Genomic DNA, 17876 nt, shown 5'->3' with positions numbered 1-17876 from the left:
TATTCCCCACTTCGCCAGTAGGGCAAGTCTTCTAACGGACTTGGTGAAGGCTCGAGGTCCAGACATGGTGAGGTGGACCGACGCAGCAGAGGGGGCATTTTTAGACTTTTGGACAGCCCTCTGTATTGACCCCATACTCATAGCCCCGGACTTTACCAAGGAATTTATTTTACAGACAGATGCTTCTGAGGTGGGGTTGGAGGCGGTTCTGTCACAAATGATTGGAGAAAAACAACACCCAATTCTCTACCTAAGCAGAAGGCTGCTCCCAAGAGAACAGAAGTATGAAGTAGTCGAGAGAGAATGCCTTGCTGTCAAATGGGCCATGGAAACACTGCGTTATTACCTCTTAGGCTGGCAATTTACTCTTGTGACGGACCATGCACCCCTCCAGTGGATGCAGAGAAATAAGGAAAAGAATGCAAGAGTCACCAGGTGGTTCTTATCCCTCCAACCATTCCAGTTCCGCATACGGCACAGGGCTGGATGCCACCACAGCAACGCTGATGGTCTTTCATGAACACACTGCCTGGCATCCCAAGTTGCCCAACTCTATGGTGTTGAGCAGAGAGGGGGGATATGTGATGGGGGCAAGGCCAGATGGCTACAGTAAAGTACTGAGGAACAGGTATGTTAGCCCAGGCTAAACAAATCCCTAATACCATGGTAACCAAATGGCAGTTGCTCCAGGTTAATCAAGGCACCTGGGGCCAATTAAGATCTTTCTAGAAGGCAGTGGAGATTGATTAGAACAGCTGCAGCCAATCAAGGCAGGCTAATCAGGGCACCTGGGTTTAAAAAGGAGCTCACTCCAGTCAGGCGGGGAGGAGCCAGAGGAGAGGAAGCGCGTGTGAGGAGCTGGGAGCAAGAGGCACAAGGAGCTGAGACTGAGAGGGTGTGCTGCTGGAGGATTGGGGAATTATCAGATAATCAAGCATTATCAGACACCAGGAGGAAGGTCCTGTGGTGAGGATAAAGAAGGTGTTTGGAGGAGGCCGTGGGGAAGTAGCCAGGGAGTTGTAGCTGTCATGCAGCTGTTACAGGAGGCACTATAGACAGCTGCAATCCACAGGGCCCTGGGCTGGAACCCGGAGTAGAGGGCGGGCCTGGGTCCCCCGAAACCTCCCAACTCCTGATCAGACACAGGAGGAGTTGACCCAGACTGTGGGTTCCACCAGAGGGGAAGATCACTGAGGTGAGCAAATCCACCAATAAGTGCAGGACTCGCCAAGGTAAAGGAGGAACTTTGTCACAATGTGTTACCTGTGATTGACTGATTATTCAGAGACATATAAAAAGTTTCATTAAAAAACCTCACTTTGCCTGTTGATATGCCTTTTACTTATGTGAACGTATTCCTAGTTTCTCTTTACCCCACTTTATGTCTACATTACAATTAGACACCCATGGCTGGCCCATGCCAGCTGACTCAGGCTCGCAGGGCTTAGGTTAAGGGGCTGTTTAATTACAGTGTAGCCATTAGGGCCTGTGCTGAAGCCTCACGCTTCACAGGGTCCCAGAGCCTGGGCTCCAGCCTGAGCCCAACTATCTACACAGCAATTAAACTGCCCTTAGCCCAAGCCCTGTGAGCCTGAGTCAGCTGGCACAGGTCAGCCACAGGTTTTTAATTGCAGTAGTGTTGAAGTTAAGAGAGTTAGAGTAAGAGCAGAGCTTTGAGGGGCCCCGTGCTTCGGTATGTAGGGTCCAGGGCGGCCTGTGGAGTTAGCAGGGGGTCTGGCGCCGGCATCAGAGAAAGACCCGGCCCCAACCTATCCCGCTGGCTCCCTGCGTCGCTCAGGGGAGAGGTGGAAGCTGGAAAGGGGCAGGGGCTTGGGGAAAGGGGTGGAATGGGGGCACAAAGGGGGCAGAGCAGGGGTGGGAAGAGGTGGGGCAGGGTAGGGGCTGGAAGAGGCGGGGGCTTGGGAGAAGTTGTGGAGTGGGAGTGGGGGTGGGGGGCCTGGGCTGGAGGGTGGGGTTGTCCCGGACCCTACACCCTCCCAGGGACTACCCTGAGTAAGAGACTCACACACTGATGGTAAAATTCATCTCAGGAAGAGGGCCCACACAGCACCCACTTTTCTGTGTTAAAGTGAGGTGAGAGCTGCACATTCCCACAGCGCTCGACTGAGCTTTGTGCATACAGCATATGTGCAAAAAGCTCTGACAGGTCCAGAGAGTACGACACAGGAAAAGTGAGCACACCTTCAAGGTGCCCTGCTGACATCTTGGTAATCCTAAGAGCAAAGTTCTAGTTGGATGTGATGCCACCAGCACATCAGAATGAAATGTGGCAGTGCTGAGGTCACGGAGCACCCCATCATCCATCTTTAAAAGTGGAAGGAGATTTGTGGACTCCTGAACAAATGGGATCTCAGTCAGCCTGGCTGTGGAGGTGACGGGGTGGTAGGTTATGCCGGCTATGGAAGTATTACGCCGACCTGAGTGAGGAGGAAGGCTATAGAGCAGGGGTAGGCAACCTATGGCAAGTGTACCAAAGGCGGTATTCAAGCTAATTTTCAGTGGCACTCACACTGTCTGGGTCCTGGCCACCGGTCCGGGGGGCTCTGCATTTTAATTGAATTTTAAATTAAGCTTCTTAAACATTTTAAAAACCTTATTTACTTTACATACAACAATAGTTTAGTTATATATTATAGATTTATAGAACGAGACCTTCTAAAAATGTTAAATTGTATTACTGGTACGTGAAACCTTAAATTAGAGTGAATAAATGAAGACTTGACAGACCACTTCTGAAAGGTTGCCAACCCCTGATATAGAGTATAGCATCTTGGGGTACATCTACACTACAGGATTATTCCAATTTTACATAAACTGGTTTTGTAAAACAGATTGTATAAAGTCGAGTGCATGTGGCCACACAAAGCACAATAATTCGGTGGTGTGCGTTCATGTACCAAGGCTAGCATTGATTTCTGGAGCATTGCACTGTGGGTAGCTATCCCGTAGCTATCCCATAGTTCCCGCAGTCTCCCCCACCCATTGGAATTCTGGGTTGAGTTCCCAGTGCATGATGGTGCAAAAACAGTGTCGCGGGTGAATCTGGGTAAATGTCGTCACTCATTCCTTTCTCCATGAAAGCAATGGCAGACAATCATTTTGCGCCCTTTTCCCCTGGATTGCCCTGGCAGACGCCATAGCATGGCAACCATGGAGCCCGTTTTGCCTTTTATCACTGTCACCATATGTGTACTGGATGCCGCTGACAGAGGCGGTACTGCAGCGCTACACAGCAGCATTCATTTGCCTTTGCAGGGTAGCAGAGACGGTTACCAGTCGTTCTGTACCATCTGCTGTGCCATTGTAAATTGGCGATGAGATGATGGTTATCAGTCGTTCTGTACCGTCTGCTACTGTCATGGGTGCTCCTGGCTGACCTTCGCTGAGATCGGCCGGGGGTGCAAAGACAAAAATGGGAATGACCATCCCCGGGTCATTCCCTCCCTTATGTTGTATCTAAAAATAGAGTCAGTCCTGCCTGGAATATGGGGCAAGTGTACTAGAGAACCAGTGTACCAGAGAGCACAGCCCCTCCATGTCAGATCCCGCAGAAATGATGAGCTGCATGCCATTCTAGGGGGTGCCCCTGCAACAACCCCACCCGTTGCTTCCCTCCTCCACCAACCCTCCTGGGCTACCATTGCAGGGTCTCCCAATTTGTGTGATGAAGTAATAAAGAATGCAGGAATAAGAAACACTGATTTTTTAGTGAGATAAAATGAGGGGGAGGTGGCCTCCAGCTGCTATGATAGTCCAGGCAGGACATTAAACGGGTGTGGGGGAGAGGAGCCCAGCATCCCGCTACTATGATAGTCCAGGCAGTAAAGAATCTTTTCTTTAGACATGAAAGGGGGGGCTGATGGAGCTCAGCCCTCAGTTGCTATGATGAGGACGGTTACCAGCCGTTCTGTACCATTTGCCAGGAATAACCGGGAGTCATTCCTATTTTTACCCAAGTGCCCCCAGCCGACCTCATCTGAGGCCAGCCAGGAGCACTCACAGGATGATGACAAGGACGGCTACCAGTCCTTCTGCACTGTACCATCTGCCACTAGGGAAGGGAGGGGAAAGCATGCTGCTGTTCAGTGCTGCGGCACCACGTCTACCAGCAGCATGCAGTAGACATACGGTGACATTGAAAAAAGTCCCTTTTCCTTCATGGGGGGGGGGAGGATAAATTGACGAGACATACCCTGAACCACCCCGGACAATGTGTTTGACTCTACGTGCATTGGGAGCTCAGCCAAGAATGCAAATGCTTTTCGGAGACTGCGGGGACTGTGGGATAGCTGGAGTCTTCAGTCCCCCCTCCCTCCCTCCATGAGCGTCCATTTGATTCTTTGGCTTTCTGTTACGCTTGTCACGCAGCACTGTGCTGTGGACTCTGTATCATAGCCTGGAGATTTTTTTCAAATGCTTTGGCATTTCATCTTCTGTAACGGAGCTCTGATAGAACAGATTTGTCTCCCCATACAGCGATCAGATCCAGTATCTCCTGTACGGTCCATGCTGGAGCTCTTTTTGGATTTGGGACTGCATCGCCACCCGTGCTGATCAGAGCTCCACGCTGGGCAAACAGAAAATGAAATTCAAAAATTCGTGGGGCTTTTCCTGTCTACCTGGCTAGTGCATCCGAGTTTATATTGCTTTCCAGAGCGGTCACAATGGTGCACTGTGGGATACCGCCTGGAGGCCAATACCATCGATTTGCGGCCACACTAACCCTAATCCAATTTGGTAATACCGATTTCAGCGCTACTCCTCTCGTCGGGGAGGAGTACAGAAACCGGTTTTAAGAGCCCTTTATATCAATATAAAGGGCCTCGTTGTGTGGACGAGTGCAGGGTTAAATCGGTTTAACGCTACTAAAATCGGTTTAAATGCGTTGTGTAGACCAGGCCTCAGTCTGAAGGAGTAAAAGATCTGCCTGGGGGAGAGGGAAAAGGGATTTCTTTAGGTAGGGAAGATTGGTTCAATTTTGAATAAGCAAACTTGTGGATGTGTATCTGGATTGAACTGAACTTCCAAGCCATACAAGAGAACCTCAGCACCAATCTTTATACCTGGAACTAAAAGCCTGGTGTAATGTTTGTAAAGCAGTAACAGAAATGTTTGAATTTTCAAGGCTTAGTATGTTTACAAGAACTACAACTGATTTTTAGTGCAAAAGTAACCCTATGTCCCTAAAAGAGCCCACTGCCTCCTTCCTTAAACAACCAATGTTACTGTATGCAACCCCCACTGTAATCTGCTGGGGAAAGGTCAGTAGATGCAGTAAGGTAACCAGGCATAGTGGAACCATGGGGTCTGCTTCTCAATTACAGTAAGGACCCTTTACACCACTTTGGCAGTGTTAAGGGGCCATAAAGTGAGTGTTAGTTTCATTTATGCCCAGTTTAAGCCCCTTTACGCTGCTAGAGTGATGTACATAAGAATGGCCAGACTGGGTCAGACTACTGATTCACCTAGCCCAATATCCTGTCTTCTGACAGTGGCCAGTGTCTGGTATTTCAGAGGGAATGAACAGAACAGGGCAGTTTATCAAGTGAGCTGTCCCCTGTTGTCCAGTCTCAACTTTTGACCACCAAGGGGCCTTAGTGTAAATGAGACGAAGGCCCTTAATGTACTTGTCATAAACAGATAGCTAAGGGTTAAGGTTCTTTTACCTGTAAAGGGTTAACACAGGGAACCTGAAACACCTGACCAGAGGACCAATCAGGAAACAAGACTTTTTCAAATCTGGGTGGAGGGAAGTTTTGGGGTGTGAGTTCTTTGTTCTTTGTCTTGTGTCTGTGCCCCCTCGGCTCTGAGAGTGATCTTTCTGTCTCCTGGCTTTCTAATCTTCTGTTTCCAAGTTGTAAGTACAAGGATAGTAAGACAATAAGTTTATATTGTTTTTTATATTTACATGTGTGTAGTTGCTGGAATGTGTTAAATTGTATTCTTTTGGAATAAGGCGTTTATTCACTTTTTTTTTCTTAAGCAATTGACCCTGTAGATTGTCACCTTATACAGAAACTATTTTTAATGTACTTTTCTTTCTTTTTATAAAGCTTTCTTTTTAAGACCTGTTGGAGTTTTTCTTTAGTGGGGACTCCAGGGAATTGAGTCTGCAGCTCACCAGGGAATTGGTGGGAAGAAGAAGTCAGGGGGAAAATCTCTTTGTGTTAGATTTACTAAGCCTGACTTTGCATACCTTCTGGGTTGGGGGGGGGGGAGAGAGATTAGCTCTCTCGGTACTTGTGTTTCCAGGACTGGAAGCAGGGAATCTCCTAGGGTCATCCAGGGAGGGGAGCCTGGGAGGAAGTAACCAGGAAACAAGGGGAGGGAGTTATTTCCTTTTGTTGTAGGACTCAAGGCATCTGAGTCTGGGGGTCTCCCAGAGAAGGTTTTGGGGAGACCACAGTGAGCTAGGCACTGTATAATTCCTGGCTGGTGGAAGCTTTACCAGGTCCAAGCTGGTAACTAAGCTTGGAGGTTTTCATGCTAACACCCATATTTTGGACGCTAAGGTCCAGATCTGGGAAAAAATGTTATGACAGTACTGGTGCCTTTATATTATTTTTGTAAATTTGGAATTAGATCCTTGAGAATTACCTGCTCAGAAGGAAGCCCTATATACTGTCTGTTCTGTTCAGCTAGGTTCAATAGGACCAGACTGCAATGAACTATCCCATTGATCCCCTTCTTCCAGGCAGACAGACCTGTTCTATCAGCAAAGTGAGCATTCTTTGGCAAGGGCCAGACCACTCCCTCCTATAAAAAAGCCTGTGGAAGGAAAAAAGTTTTCTAGGGAGCTCAGCGAGTTCCCATGGCATCCTCTCACTGGGTAAGAGGTGTTTCTTGAGACCAAAGAGGGGACAGAGATCATTATCCTGCAACTGTGAATATATCCCAAGAAATGGTGGGACATCTTCCCTGCGTTCCAGTCCAAAAGTCATGCTGCATGCTCTGTGCTTGCTTTAGTAGCCTGACCACCCCCGTGCAGGAGAGGAATGGGGTCTCTGTGAGTTCATGTTTTCAGATATTTCTATTTCTGGTGTATTGAGATGTACGCAAGAGACATCACTTGATTCAAAATAAGATGTTTCCTTTCCAAGCCTTGCCCCCCACCTCCCACTCCTTGGTAATATTTGTAAAGGGCACTCCCATTAGTTTGCCTCTACACATTTTTGGCTGTTTGAATTTCTTTAATGCCTTAGGCTCCATCCCTCATAATGCACCCAGCTTAGGAGAATTTCTTGCTACTACTGCATGCATTATCTTTCATTAATACAATTAGCATAATACTGATTAGGATTCATTTATTTTTTGCAAGGGAGTAAAGCCAGTAATACATATCTCAGGATCAAATACTTCAGCCCCTTGTTTTGGGATAGCTTTATTTGGAGCTGTTTATCACTTTGCATCCTTCCACCTCCTGGGGGAAAAAAAGTCACTCAATTGTAAAATCTGCTTGGAGCAAGGGAATGCATTGTGATTCTCTTTCAAGCATATTAAATAGGTGAATTGATCTATGGAAGCCATAGAGCTCAGATGAGCTGCTCAACAGTCTAAACTGCCAACTTCATCTTCTTCAAGCACAAAAGCTACTTAGTTTCCCCACATCAAAGCCTTTTCTTAATAATAGCAATAAGACAACTCTAGAGAGAACCATCTAATATTAACTCCAGGGAGTAATCATCTAATCACAATCTGGGGGTGATTTGAGGCACTCATCTGGACCAAATGCCTCACAACACCCCAGGAGTGGTTTTATTGCATGATAGCAGTACCCCATTGAGCCTTATTGCTTAATTAAAAACAAATTCCCAAGTAATTCATTTTTTTTTGCCTTCCATAAAAACACAGTAGTACATAGCATGTATAAACCGTCCATTAAATGATGGTAGATGCAAATTTATGTTGTGAGATACAATCCATTTCTTCACCACTTGGGGTTGAAGTTAAATGTAAAACCATTTCCTATAATCTGTGTGCTGCTGTGTTTAGAGAGGAATAAATATGGGAAAGTGAGCTTCATTGTAGGATGCCTTGTTCTTATTAAATTATATGTTTGGTCTCCTAACCCAGTGATTTATGTTACAGACACACACAGTCTATCTGCTTCCCTCGGTGTCCTGAGGGTTTCCTGAGTTTCCCACCTGTTTTCACACACATCCTTCAAGACACCCCACTGTAACTACCATCCTTTTATTCAGTTTTTTACCATTCACCCCCCGAGATTTTCAAACCTTAGCTAACTTGCACAACATCCTTGTGAGAGTGGCAATTCTTATCCCTATTTTACAGAAGGGGAAAATGAGTCAGATTTTAAGTGACTTCCCTTAAACCTCAGAGGGGTTTTGTGTGAGAGCTGGGATTACAATCCAGGCTTCTCAGATACCAAATCTATAATCAGTCGACTAGAAATACCACTCTATTAAGGGAAAAGAAGGACAAAATGAAACTGGCTTCAAAATTAGTCAATCAGTGCTGCTCCTAAACTAGTTGATAGAGATGCTGCTGAAAATGATGAAGCACCACTCTTTAACTGCTCCCTGACTGTTTATTGGCATGAGAATCAGAATCAGCAACTTTTTACCTGTGTTTTCCACCTACCAAACCTAGAACTACCAGGGCATCAATGATTTCTGGATAAAGAAAGACATCATGACAAAAGCTAACTGGTCAGGGCAATGTTGCAAACACATTGACATTTTCATGGATTAAATGCTTGTTCCTCAAGAAAATGTTGCCCACAAGAAAATGAAGTTAGTTGGGAAGGGGACAAGGGTGTGGTTATATGACAACATGAAGGTAAGTGTTGCTGAGAAAAAGAGAAAGTCACAATGGTTAATGATGCTCAGTCTGAAGAGTCAGGCAGTTTCAGTCACAAATTTAGATTTCTTCAAAAAAATCTTTCTAAGTCTTATAAGCCACTAGACCAGGCCAGACACTGATAATTCTGTTTCATGGCAACTTTGAAGATTTGAAATTTGTTTTCACTCCTCACTGGAACAAAGCCAAAACCTTTCAAATGTTTGCATGAAACAGAATTGTCAATACGTCCATTTTCAAGTGAAAAAGATTTTTTTATTTCTCTCTTTCTCTCTCTCTATTTCTCTTTCTCTCTCATCAGATCAGTGACCAGAGTGTCTATACATAAAAATGTCACTGAAATCGGTAAGTCTCCATGAAATGTTTCAGCTTCTAACAAACAGCATATTTTAATGAAAACATGTTTGGTCATAAATGTTCTGACCAGTTGTACACACCATAATGATACAATGTTTCCTGACTTAATTTTTAAAAATCTAATTAAAATTAAAATGTTGGACAGATTTAAATATTGCCGTGGAGCATTTACCACCTAAAAAGTCCCCTCATTGGGCTAATGAATGAGAACCAGAAAGTGAGAGTGAGGAAATATAAAACTGACCAGTCTATTTTAATTGTCAAACTGAATGAAATATAAACAAAAAGAACTACTAAAAATGACTTTAAAAAAATTCTTTTAAATGTAATCATTGAGTGTTATTTAAGTGAGAACATGTACTCCTAGAAAAATGACTTTAGAGACTGTTCCTTTTCAAATAAGCATTTGTGACTGACAAATATATACCAGTTCTATCAGAACTCATATTAATCTAGCTTTCACCTAACTCACTGGGACAGGCTACACATAAAATTCAAAGCTGAGTATCCAATAAAAGAAAGTTTTAGTAGGCAGATTTTAAAGATGTTTTAATAAATCAGTTAAATGATTTCCCTTCCCTTCCCTCACAATATTTCAGGCAGGTTATGACATTTTGCAAGATCCTGTATTAATTTATCTTGATATACTACAATGATGACCACATGAAGTAAAAAGAAAGCTGAGAAAATACTCTATCAGGTAGTGGAGAGGGATTAAATACAAACCATTTTCAAAATGAAACTTGTCTAGGTCTATCACACATCAGGGAGAAGTTTTTTTGAGGACACACAGGTCAGCGCACCATAAATGCTCCCTGGCAGCTTCAGCACAGTAACGTGCTTCCATCTCAAAAATCATAGAACGATGAGTTAGGAGACTGAGCCAAAGCTCATAGAGGTCAGTGGAGTCTTTCAGTTGACTGCAGTGAGCTTTAAATCAGGCTTCCAGGGTTCTGCAGTCATTGTTAGGATTCAGGAGGGAGACTTTGGCTCCAGTTTGATGGTGCTCCTTGCCAACCCTTTCTATGTAAAAGCTGCCATTGGAAGTTTGAAAACTAAATGTATTTGATGGCTGTTTAATGGCATTTGTTAAATGACTTGATAGCTCTCAGCCCTGTTCCTAGTAGATAAATGTAAAACCCATCATCTCAGCTGATACTAATTGGCCCCTTTGTTTGTAGTCTCAGAAGAGGCCAAGGACTGGATGGGCTTGAAGACTGTATTCCTCTGTCCCCACTAGAAGCAGTTCTGCCTCATCAGAGTTGGAGCATAATGGGGAGGCAGCAGGAGGAAGGGTACTGCGGCTTCCTTAGTAGAAAACTTCTCTTGGTTCCAGTTGGGAACCAAGTTTTGAAACAAAGCAGTGGCTCTATTGACCTACAGTCAAATGACAGGGTCCTACTCTAGTAACAACAAGCCCTGCTGAGATGGGCAATCGTGCACTGTTGGTGCATGTCCTGGGCGGTTAAAGGCTCTTGTATCCATTGCATGTATCAATGTCAAATCAAAGCATGCCTCATTATGAATGAATTATTGCTCTAATGCCAATAGTTGTTCAGAACATAAACCTCCCAAGCACTGACAAGAGAATAAATTCCTTGGTTTATAAGAGTTTTCTGGTTTTGTTTGTATTTTTAAGACTGAGAACAAAGAGTAAGCACAATATTATTGTGACACTGTCCCCCATATTCTTCATAGTGATATTATTATGATATAATTATACATAATTATGATGTATTTTATGCAAGATGGGTCGTGTAAGATGTCATTGGAAAAGTTATGATTTGTTGAATATGATTACCCTATTTATATGCATGAATCATTTTTGTATCTGAAGTTATAAATACTGGCTATGTATTTGTACTTCAATTGTAGCTACACCTGGGTAACACCACTAGACAAGATGCTTTCAGTCTAGATAGCTGATTGGGAGGGGCCTATTCAGGGCAATGAGCTACTAGGGGATACAATAGGCCTTAGGAGAAGTTATCTCCCACCTGGTGAGCTTTCTTGAGAACACCAGACAGCCTGTGAGTAATAGCTGCTATGACTCTACAAGGACATGTGACCAGGCCACATGATTCTGGACTCCATCTTGGGATGGCAGTATTTTTCTACCAACCGGTCTAGGAACCAAGTTTTCAAACAAAGGGTTCCCGCCATATGCTAAAGCTATATAAGGCAAGGAGTGACATCAGTCATCTGTTGTTCTTCAGTCCCCACATAAGAAGACTCCTGGAAACACCTGAGGAACAAAGACTGAATTGGGGGAAGTGCTGGATCCAGGCTAAAGGGATTTCTAGCCTGTGTATGAAAGATCTGGGGATTCCAAGCTGTAAAGCAAGTGCAGCTTGTTCCTTAAGAATCTGCAGCCTGCTTGTATCATCAGCCAGGGTGAGAATTTGCTAATTCAAATCCTATCTTTCCAGTATCTTAGACTTAGTTTGCATGTCTGTTTATTAGGTAATCCTCTTTGATCTGTTTGCTATCACTTATAATAACTTAAAATCTATATTCTGTAGTTAATAAACTGTTTTTGCTTTATCTAAACCGCTGAGTTGACATGAAGTGCTTGGGAATATTAGCTCAGAGAGGCTGTTGCACTTTCCTCGCCACATTGAGGGAGGGGGATGAACTGTATGAGCTTGTGCTGTGCAGTGCAAGATGGTACAATTTTGGGTTTATGCTCCAGGTGTGTTGTGTGCCTGGGGAACTGAGAGTTACCTTGGCTTTAACCTTTCTACTGTTGGTTCATGTAGTGGCAAGGCAGAGAGCCTGCATGTAACTGCAGCTGGGTGTGTCCTTGTCTTTGCGTATGCTGATGGAAGTGTAGGACTGGGAGCATGTCTGCAGCTTGTCACAGCAACGCAGTCTGAGAGGGAGCCCAGGCTGATGGGTCAAAGGGCTCAGTGGGACCCCAGTTCCAGGCAGTACCAAGGAGGGAACCCATCACAATTATATCTATATCTTTTTGGCCTCCAACAACTCAGGATGTTTGATGTATGGTCCTATAAAGTGTGTAACTTCCATTAAGAACACTCTATAGATGGTGAAATAAAAGGTGATACTTCAAAAGATGAAAATGCTTGACTTGGTTTGGGTCTGTGTCCAGTTTTCATCTTGATGAGGAAAGTGATCTAGAATGGGGTTGTTCAACCTTTTTTTTTTCTGAGGCCCCCCCAACATGCTATAAAAACTCTGCAGCCCACCTGTGCCACAATAACTGGTTTTCTGCATATAAAAGCCAGGGTGTTAGGGGGTAGAAAGCAGGACACTTGCCGGGGGCCTCATGGCACAGGAGCCCCCACAAAGCAACATTGCTCAGGCTTCAGTTTCAGCCCCAAGTGGCAGGGCTCAGGCTTCAACCCCATGCGGCAGGCCTTTGGGTTTCTTTCCTGGGCCCCAGCAGGTCTAATGCTGGCCCTGCTTGGTGATCCCCCTGAAACCTGCTCGTGACCCCCCAAGAGCCCTTGGATCCCTAGGTGAGAACCATTGATTTAGAATACATATTTGCAATAAGAAAAACTCAACTGTGATAGAAACAGTAAAGGAAAGCAACTGGCAGCAGGATCTAACATTCACCAGACTGGCCATAGATGTAAGTGCAATAAAGTAGCTAAGTAAGTCCATGTACGATGATGGATCATTTTTCATACACTGGAGCAGTGTCTCGCTTCCTCTGTTAGTCTACCAGCTGAGACCCATTTTGGCCACTAAAGGGTGACCCATCAGCTAGAAAAATTTCATTGCTACCACATGTCAGACACATATCTGGTGGTCATCCCCAAGGTGGATGTAAATGCTGAAAGTGGTGTAGGTTTTTTTATATATTATGTAATTTTTAAATAATCCCCCAAAAATCAGAAAATCACAAAAAGGGCCAGAACGTATAGAAATATGGTTTAATTTTGACCAAAAGTAGCACAAATCTTCTAAATACAATTGATAATGCAACTGTATACTCAAAATAGGATCACTGGAAAGGTTGGGAAATATATAGTCCCAGGTAATATATTTTATGCATGTTCCCACATTTTTGCCTTCAGTTAAAACAAAAGATGTAATCTCATGTGTCATAGACAAATAGTTAAGGGTTAATAGAACAGGAGTACTTCATGTCTCTTTTGACTGTAAAGGGTTAACAAGTTCAGTGAGCCTGGCTGTCACCTGACCAGAGAACCAATCAGAGGACAGGATACTTTCAAATCTTGAGGGAGGGAAGTTTTTGTGTGTGCTGTTAGTTTTTGGTTGTTGTTCTCTCTGGGTTCTGAGAGTGACCAGACGTGCAACCAGGTTTCTCTCCAATCTCTTTGATACAGTCTCTTATATGTCCAGAATAGTGAGTACTAGGTAGATAAGGCGAGTTAGGCTTATGGTTGTTTTCTTTATTTGCAAATGTGTATTTGGCTGGTAGGAGTTCAAATGTGTATTTGGCTGAAAGGGTTTTAATTTGTTCTTGTGTACTTAGGCTGGGAGGGTATTCCCAGTGTCTATAGCTGAAAGACCCTGTACATATTCCATCTTAAATTTACAAAGATAATTTTTACTGTTTTTCTTCCTTTAACTAAAAGCTTTTCTTGTTTAAGAACCTGATCATTTTTTTTATTCTGGTGAGACCCCAGGGGACTGGGTCTGGATTCACCAGGGAATTGGTGGGGAGAAAGGAGGGAAGGGGAGAGAGAGGTTAATTTCTCTCTGTGTTAGGATTACTGTCTCTCTCAGGGAGAGTCTGGGAGGGGGAGAGAGAAGGAGAGAGGAAGTTGCATTTTCCTCTGTTTTAAGATTCAGGGAGTTTGAATCACAGTGATCTTCCAGGGTAACCCAGGGAGGGGAAGCCTGGGAGAGGCAACAGTGAGGGAAAGGGTTTACTTTCCTTGTGTTAAGATCCAGAGAGACTGGGTCTTGGGGATCCCTGGGCAAGGTTTTGGGGGGACCAGAGTGTACCAGGCACTGGAATTCCTGGTTGGTGGCAGCGCTACAAGTACTAAGCTGGTAATTGAGCTTAGAGGGATTCATGCTGGTACCCCACCTTTTGGACGCTAAGGTTCAGAGAGGGGAATTATACCATGACAGCATGACACTATGAGCTCATAATACATCAAAATATTTGCTATTATTTGTAGAATGGAATGATTTGAGAAAAGATTTTCTGCCTGCTATTTTTATGAAATTGTGTAGATAATAAGACCCCACTCCTAATTATAAAACATATATTTGATGTTATTTACTCCACTGGATACATAGGTCGAAAGCACATATGGCACAACTATCACTATCTTCTTACTATCATCTAATACAATGACAATACCTGTAACCGACTTGTAACGACTTTTAGCAGACGGGCTGTAGAATGTCTTGTATGAATATATAGTGTGAATAACAAAGTAGAGCAATGTACTCTTATGTAGCCCTACATATAACCATGAGCTACTGAATGTCTAACGCAATACCCCTTTGAGCTACCCCCCTCAGAATCTGTGTCTAATGGTTCAATATCCTGTTGCTACTCACATGTCACTGTCACAGTTGCAAGGATGGGAGCACACCCCATCTTCCCTGATAATTTGCACATTTCAGGTGGTGCCTGAAGGAAGCCATTGTCGGTGACAGTTTCTCACTTGTTTTGCTCTTCTTAGCAAACAACTTGTAATCCAGAGATGTTTGCTTCTCACTGTAGGCCTGGTTTGACATGAGTAATTGGACATGGATGAGGCCTCATTTCTAGGGAGACAGGATTAGGGAAGTAAATGGATCAGCAAGCTGGAAACAGAGTGTCTGCACTAGCTAAAATAATGAGGACCACTCAGGAAACCATTTATAATGGACAAGATACAATAGCTAAGAGAACTCAGGAATGCAAAGATGGAATAAAAAGTAATTCATACATAACAGTGTGTGGCCAGAGTATGCTGTACAGGGATTGTTTCCTACAAAGTAACCAACGCCAATCGCCAGACATGTGGGGCAATGTACAGTAAATGCAATGCAATATGTATTGCCCTACCAAATTCACAGTCCATTTTGGTAAATGTCACGGTCATAGAATTTTAAAAATAGTAAATTTCATGATTTCTGCTATTTAAATCTGAAATTTCCCGGTGTTGTAATTGGAGGAGTCCTGGTCCAAAAAGAAGTTGGTGGATTGCAAAGTTATTGCGGGGGGGGGGGTTGTGGTATAGCTACCCGTACTTCTGCGCTGCTTCTGGTGGCAGCACCGTCTTCAGATCTGAGTAACCGGAAAGTGGCGGCTGGTGGCCGGGAGCCCAGCTCTGAAGGCAGAGCCACCAAAAGCAGCAGTGCAGAAGGACGACATGGTATGGTATTGCCCTCAGTCAACAGCCGCCACTGTCTGTCCGCCCAGCTCTGATGGCAGCAGCGCAGAAGTGAGGATGGCATGGTATGGTTTTGCCACTGTTCCTTCTATGTTGCTGGTGGCAGGGTGCTGCCTTCAGAGCTTGGTGCCCAGCCAACAGTCACCCCTCTCCCGGCCACCCAGCTCTGAAGTCAGCACACAAGTAAGGCTGGTGATACCGTGACTCCCTAAACTAACCTTGTGACCCCCCTGCAACTCCCTTTTGGGGCAGGACCCCCATTTTGAGAAACGCTGGTCTCCCCCATGAAATCTTGCACACAAAAGACCAGATTGCACAGTCCGTGATGCATTTCTCCAACTTTCTGCAATTTCAGGTGGGCGCACAGTAGATATTGAAATGTTCACAAGTGACTGTTGTCTGGACTTGTTCCAGGTTCAATGTTAAAAGGCTTTATCATTCTTTCAGGCACAACTTTTATAATAGCTTGGACAGTAAATTCATCTGCAGCCATGCCCTTAGTGGTAACTTCTTTGTGAAGATCTGTTGGTGAAGACTGCATTCCGCACATTTATTTTGTTGTTGCTATTACAGCTGCCTTAAAATGTGCAGCCAGGTAATAGTTGGTCAGAGCCTTATCTTTTGTGCAAAGATGCTGATGCTTCTCACAGTCTTTGTTGAGAAATTGCTTGAGATGGCCATGTCATGCCATATACCACTGAAGTGGCTGGCAGTCCGGTATACTGCTCCCTGAAGTAGGCAGGGCATGATATTTAGCTTGGCTTCTGCTACATTTACACAACCCCATTTAGTATAATTCACAAGACCACACTGGAAAGCAAGTGGAATCATCTCTGCATATTTCTCAGGCTCCATGGACTTGTTATTATCTCTCTCTGCTGCTAAGTAACCCATCAATAGTTGGAAGAAATCCATTACATAGTTTTCCTGGAACAGAAATGTTGACAAGAAATGCATCTGAATTTTTTTTCCCTTGGGTAATGTAAGTGTCCATAAGCTGGTGGAGTGACTGGGTGCTGTTGTGAAGTCTGTGCTTCCATTCTGTTTTCTCTGTGTGCCTTCTCCACATCTTCAAATGCGTCAATGACCATTTTAGCTTTCTCCAAGTTGTGTCTCTTCTCAGCGTCTGTGAGAACATCATTGTTCATGGAATCACAAAATGCCATCCAGTTCAAATGATTCATTGGCTCATTCATAAGTTTGTGGAGTCTAAAGCCACAGTTCTATGGTTTCCTTCTTAGAGCCTGGCAGAAGTACATAGGTGTTGGCTTCCACAAAGATGGCTTTCAACCCACTTTCCTGCATCACACCCGTGAAATTCATGCATGATGCATGCCTCACACCTTAACGTGGTAACTCATTCATTTTGATTTCTCCACTTACTAATCTGTGCTTGGTAGTATACCGCTTCATCTTACATGGCATAGATCCAGTCATGGCCCAGAAAGCGGAAGATAGCCTAAAAATATTTCATCCCGGTGTACACTGTATTAACATCAGTTGCCAGTTCAGGACTCACTGGACAATATTCCTCAAATATAAAAAAGCAGACAGAAACCCTTCTCTCAGATCAGTCCGTTCTCCACATAATGACAAATAGTTTGATGTATTACATGGTACAAACAAGCTTAGACTGTCATGTGACTACAGACTTCTGCTTTAACCAAAGGCAAAAAAGTACTGGGAAAATACATAAAACATATCGCCTGGGACTAAATATTTCCCAAATGTTCCAAAACACTACCAGTCTGAATACAGCGTTGCATTATAAATTGTATTTAGAAGCTTTCTGGTCAAAATTAGACTACGTTTCTTTGAATTATGGCCTTTTTGGGTATTTTTTAATGACTTTTTTTCAGCTTGGATGTCCAATAATATTTAAATATTATGAGATATAGAAAAACTGCACCATATCCGGCAGCTACGTTCACACTGGGCTTGACCACCAGATGTGTGTCTACTGTGATAACAATGAACTGTTTCCTACCTAATGGATTACCCTAGTTCATTAATAAGACCTCTTTTTAAATCTGGCTGATAGATTATGTGCGGTTATTGCTAGAGCAAATCACTTTGTGAGGCTTTTGCGCCACCTTCTGGTACTAATCCAAGAATGTGCCATATTTGTTAAACTATAGATCAGAATAAGCAGAGTAAGGAAATAGTTATGTGTTTTTCTGTTAGCAAGAAGTTAAAAACGGGACGCCACTGAGAAACCTATACAACAGAATCATGGTTATAAAACTGTTATTGTGAGAATATTATAAACAGATTATCCACAGCCTTGCAGCTTGTGTCATCATTTACACAATTGCACAGTGATTGCAAATCAGAACGGTAGTGTTA

At 43.8% G+C, this 17876-nt stretch overlaps 1 protein-coding gene across 1 annotated transcript in view; it reads left to right on the top strand.

The window, feature by feature from the left end:
• Nucleotides 1-11482, top strand: part of C12H19orf12 (chromosome 12 C19orf12 homolog) — a 78271-nt gene extending 66789 nt beyond the window's left edge. Inside the window, exon 5 of the transcript XR_004002769.1 lies at nt 10380-11482. The gene's annotated coding sequence lies outside the window, so the exon portion shown is untranslated. The remainder of the gene's footprint in view (nt 1-10379) is intronic.
• The last annotated feature ends 6394 nt before the right edge of the window (nt 11483-17876 follow it).

This window comes from Gopherus evgoodei, chromosome 12, assembly GCF_007399415.2.
Source record: "Gopherus evgoodei ecotype Sinaloan lineage chromosome 12, rGopEvg1_v1.p, whole genome shotgun sequence".
Taxonomy (NCBI): Eukaryota; Metazoa; Chordata; order Testudines; family Testudinidae; genus Gopherus; species Gopherus evgoodei.
This window is presented reverse-complemented; position numbering and strand designations above follow the sequence as displayed.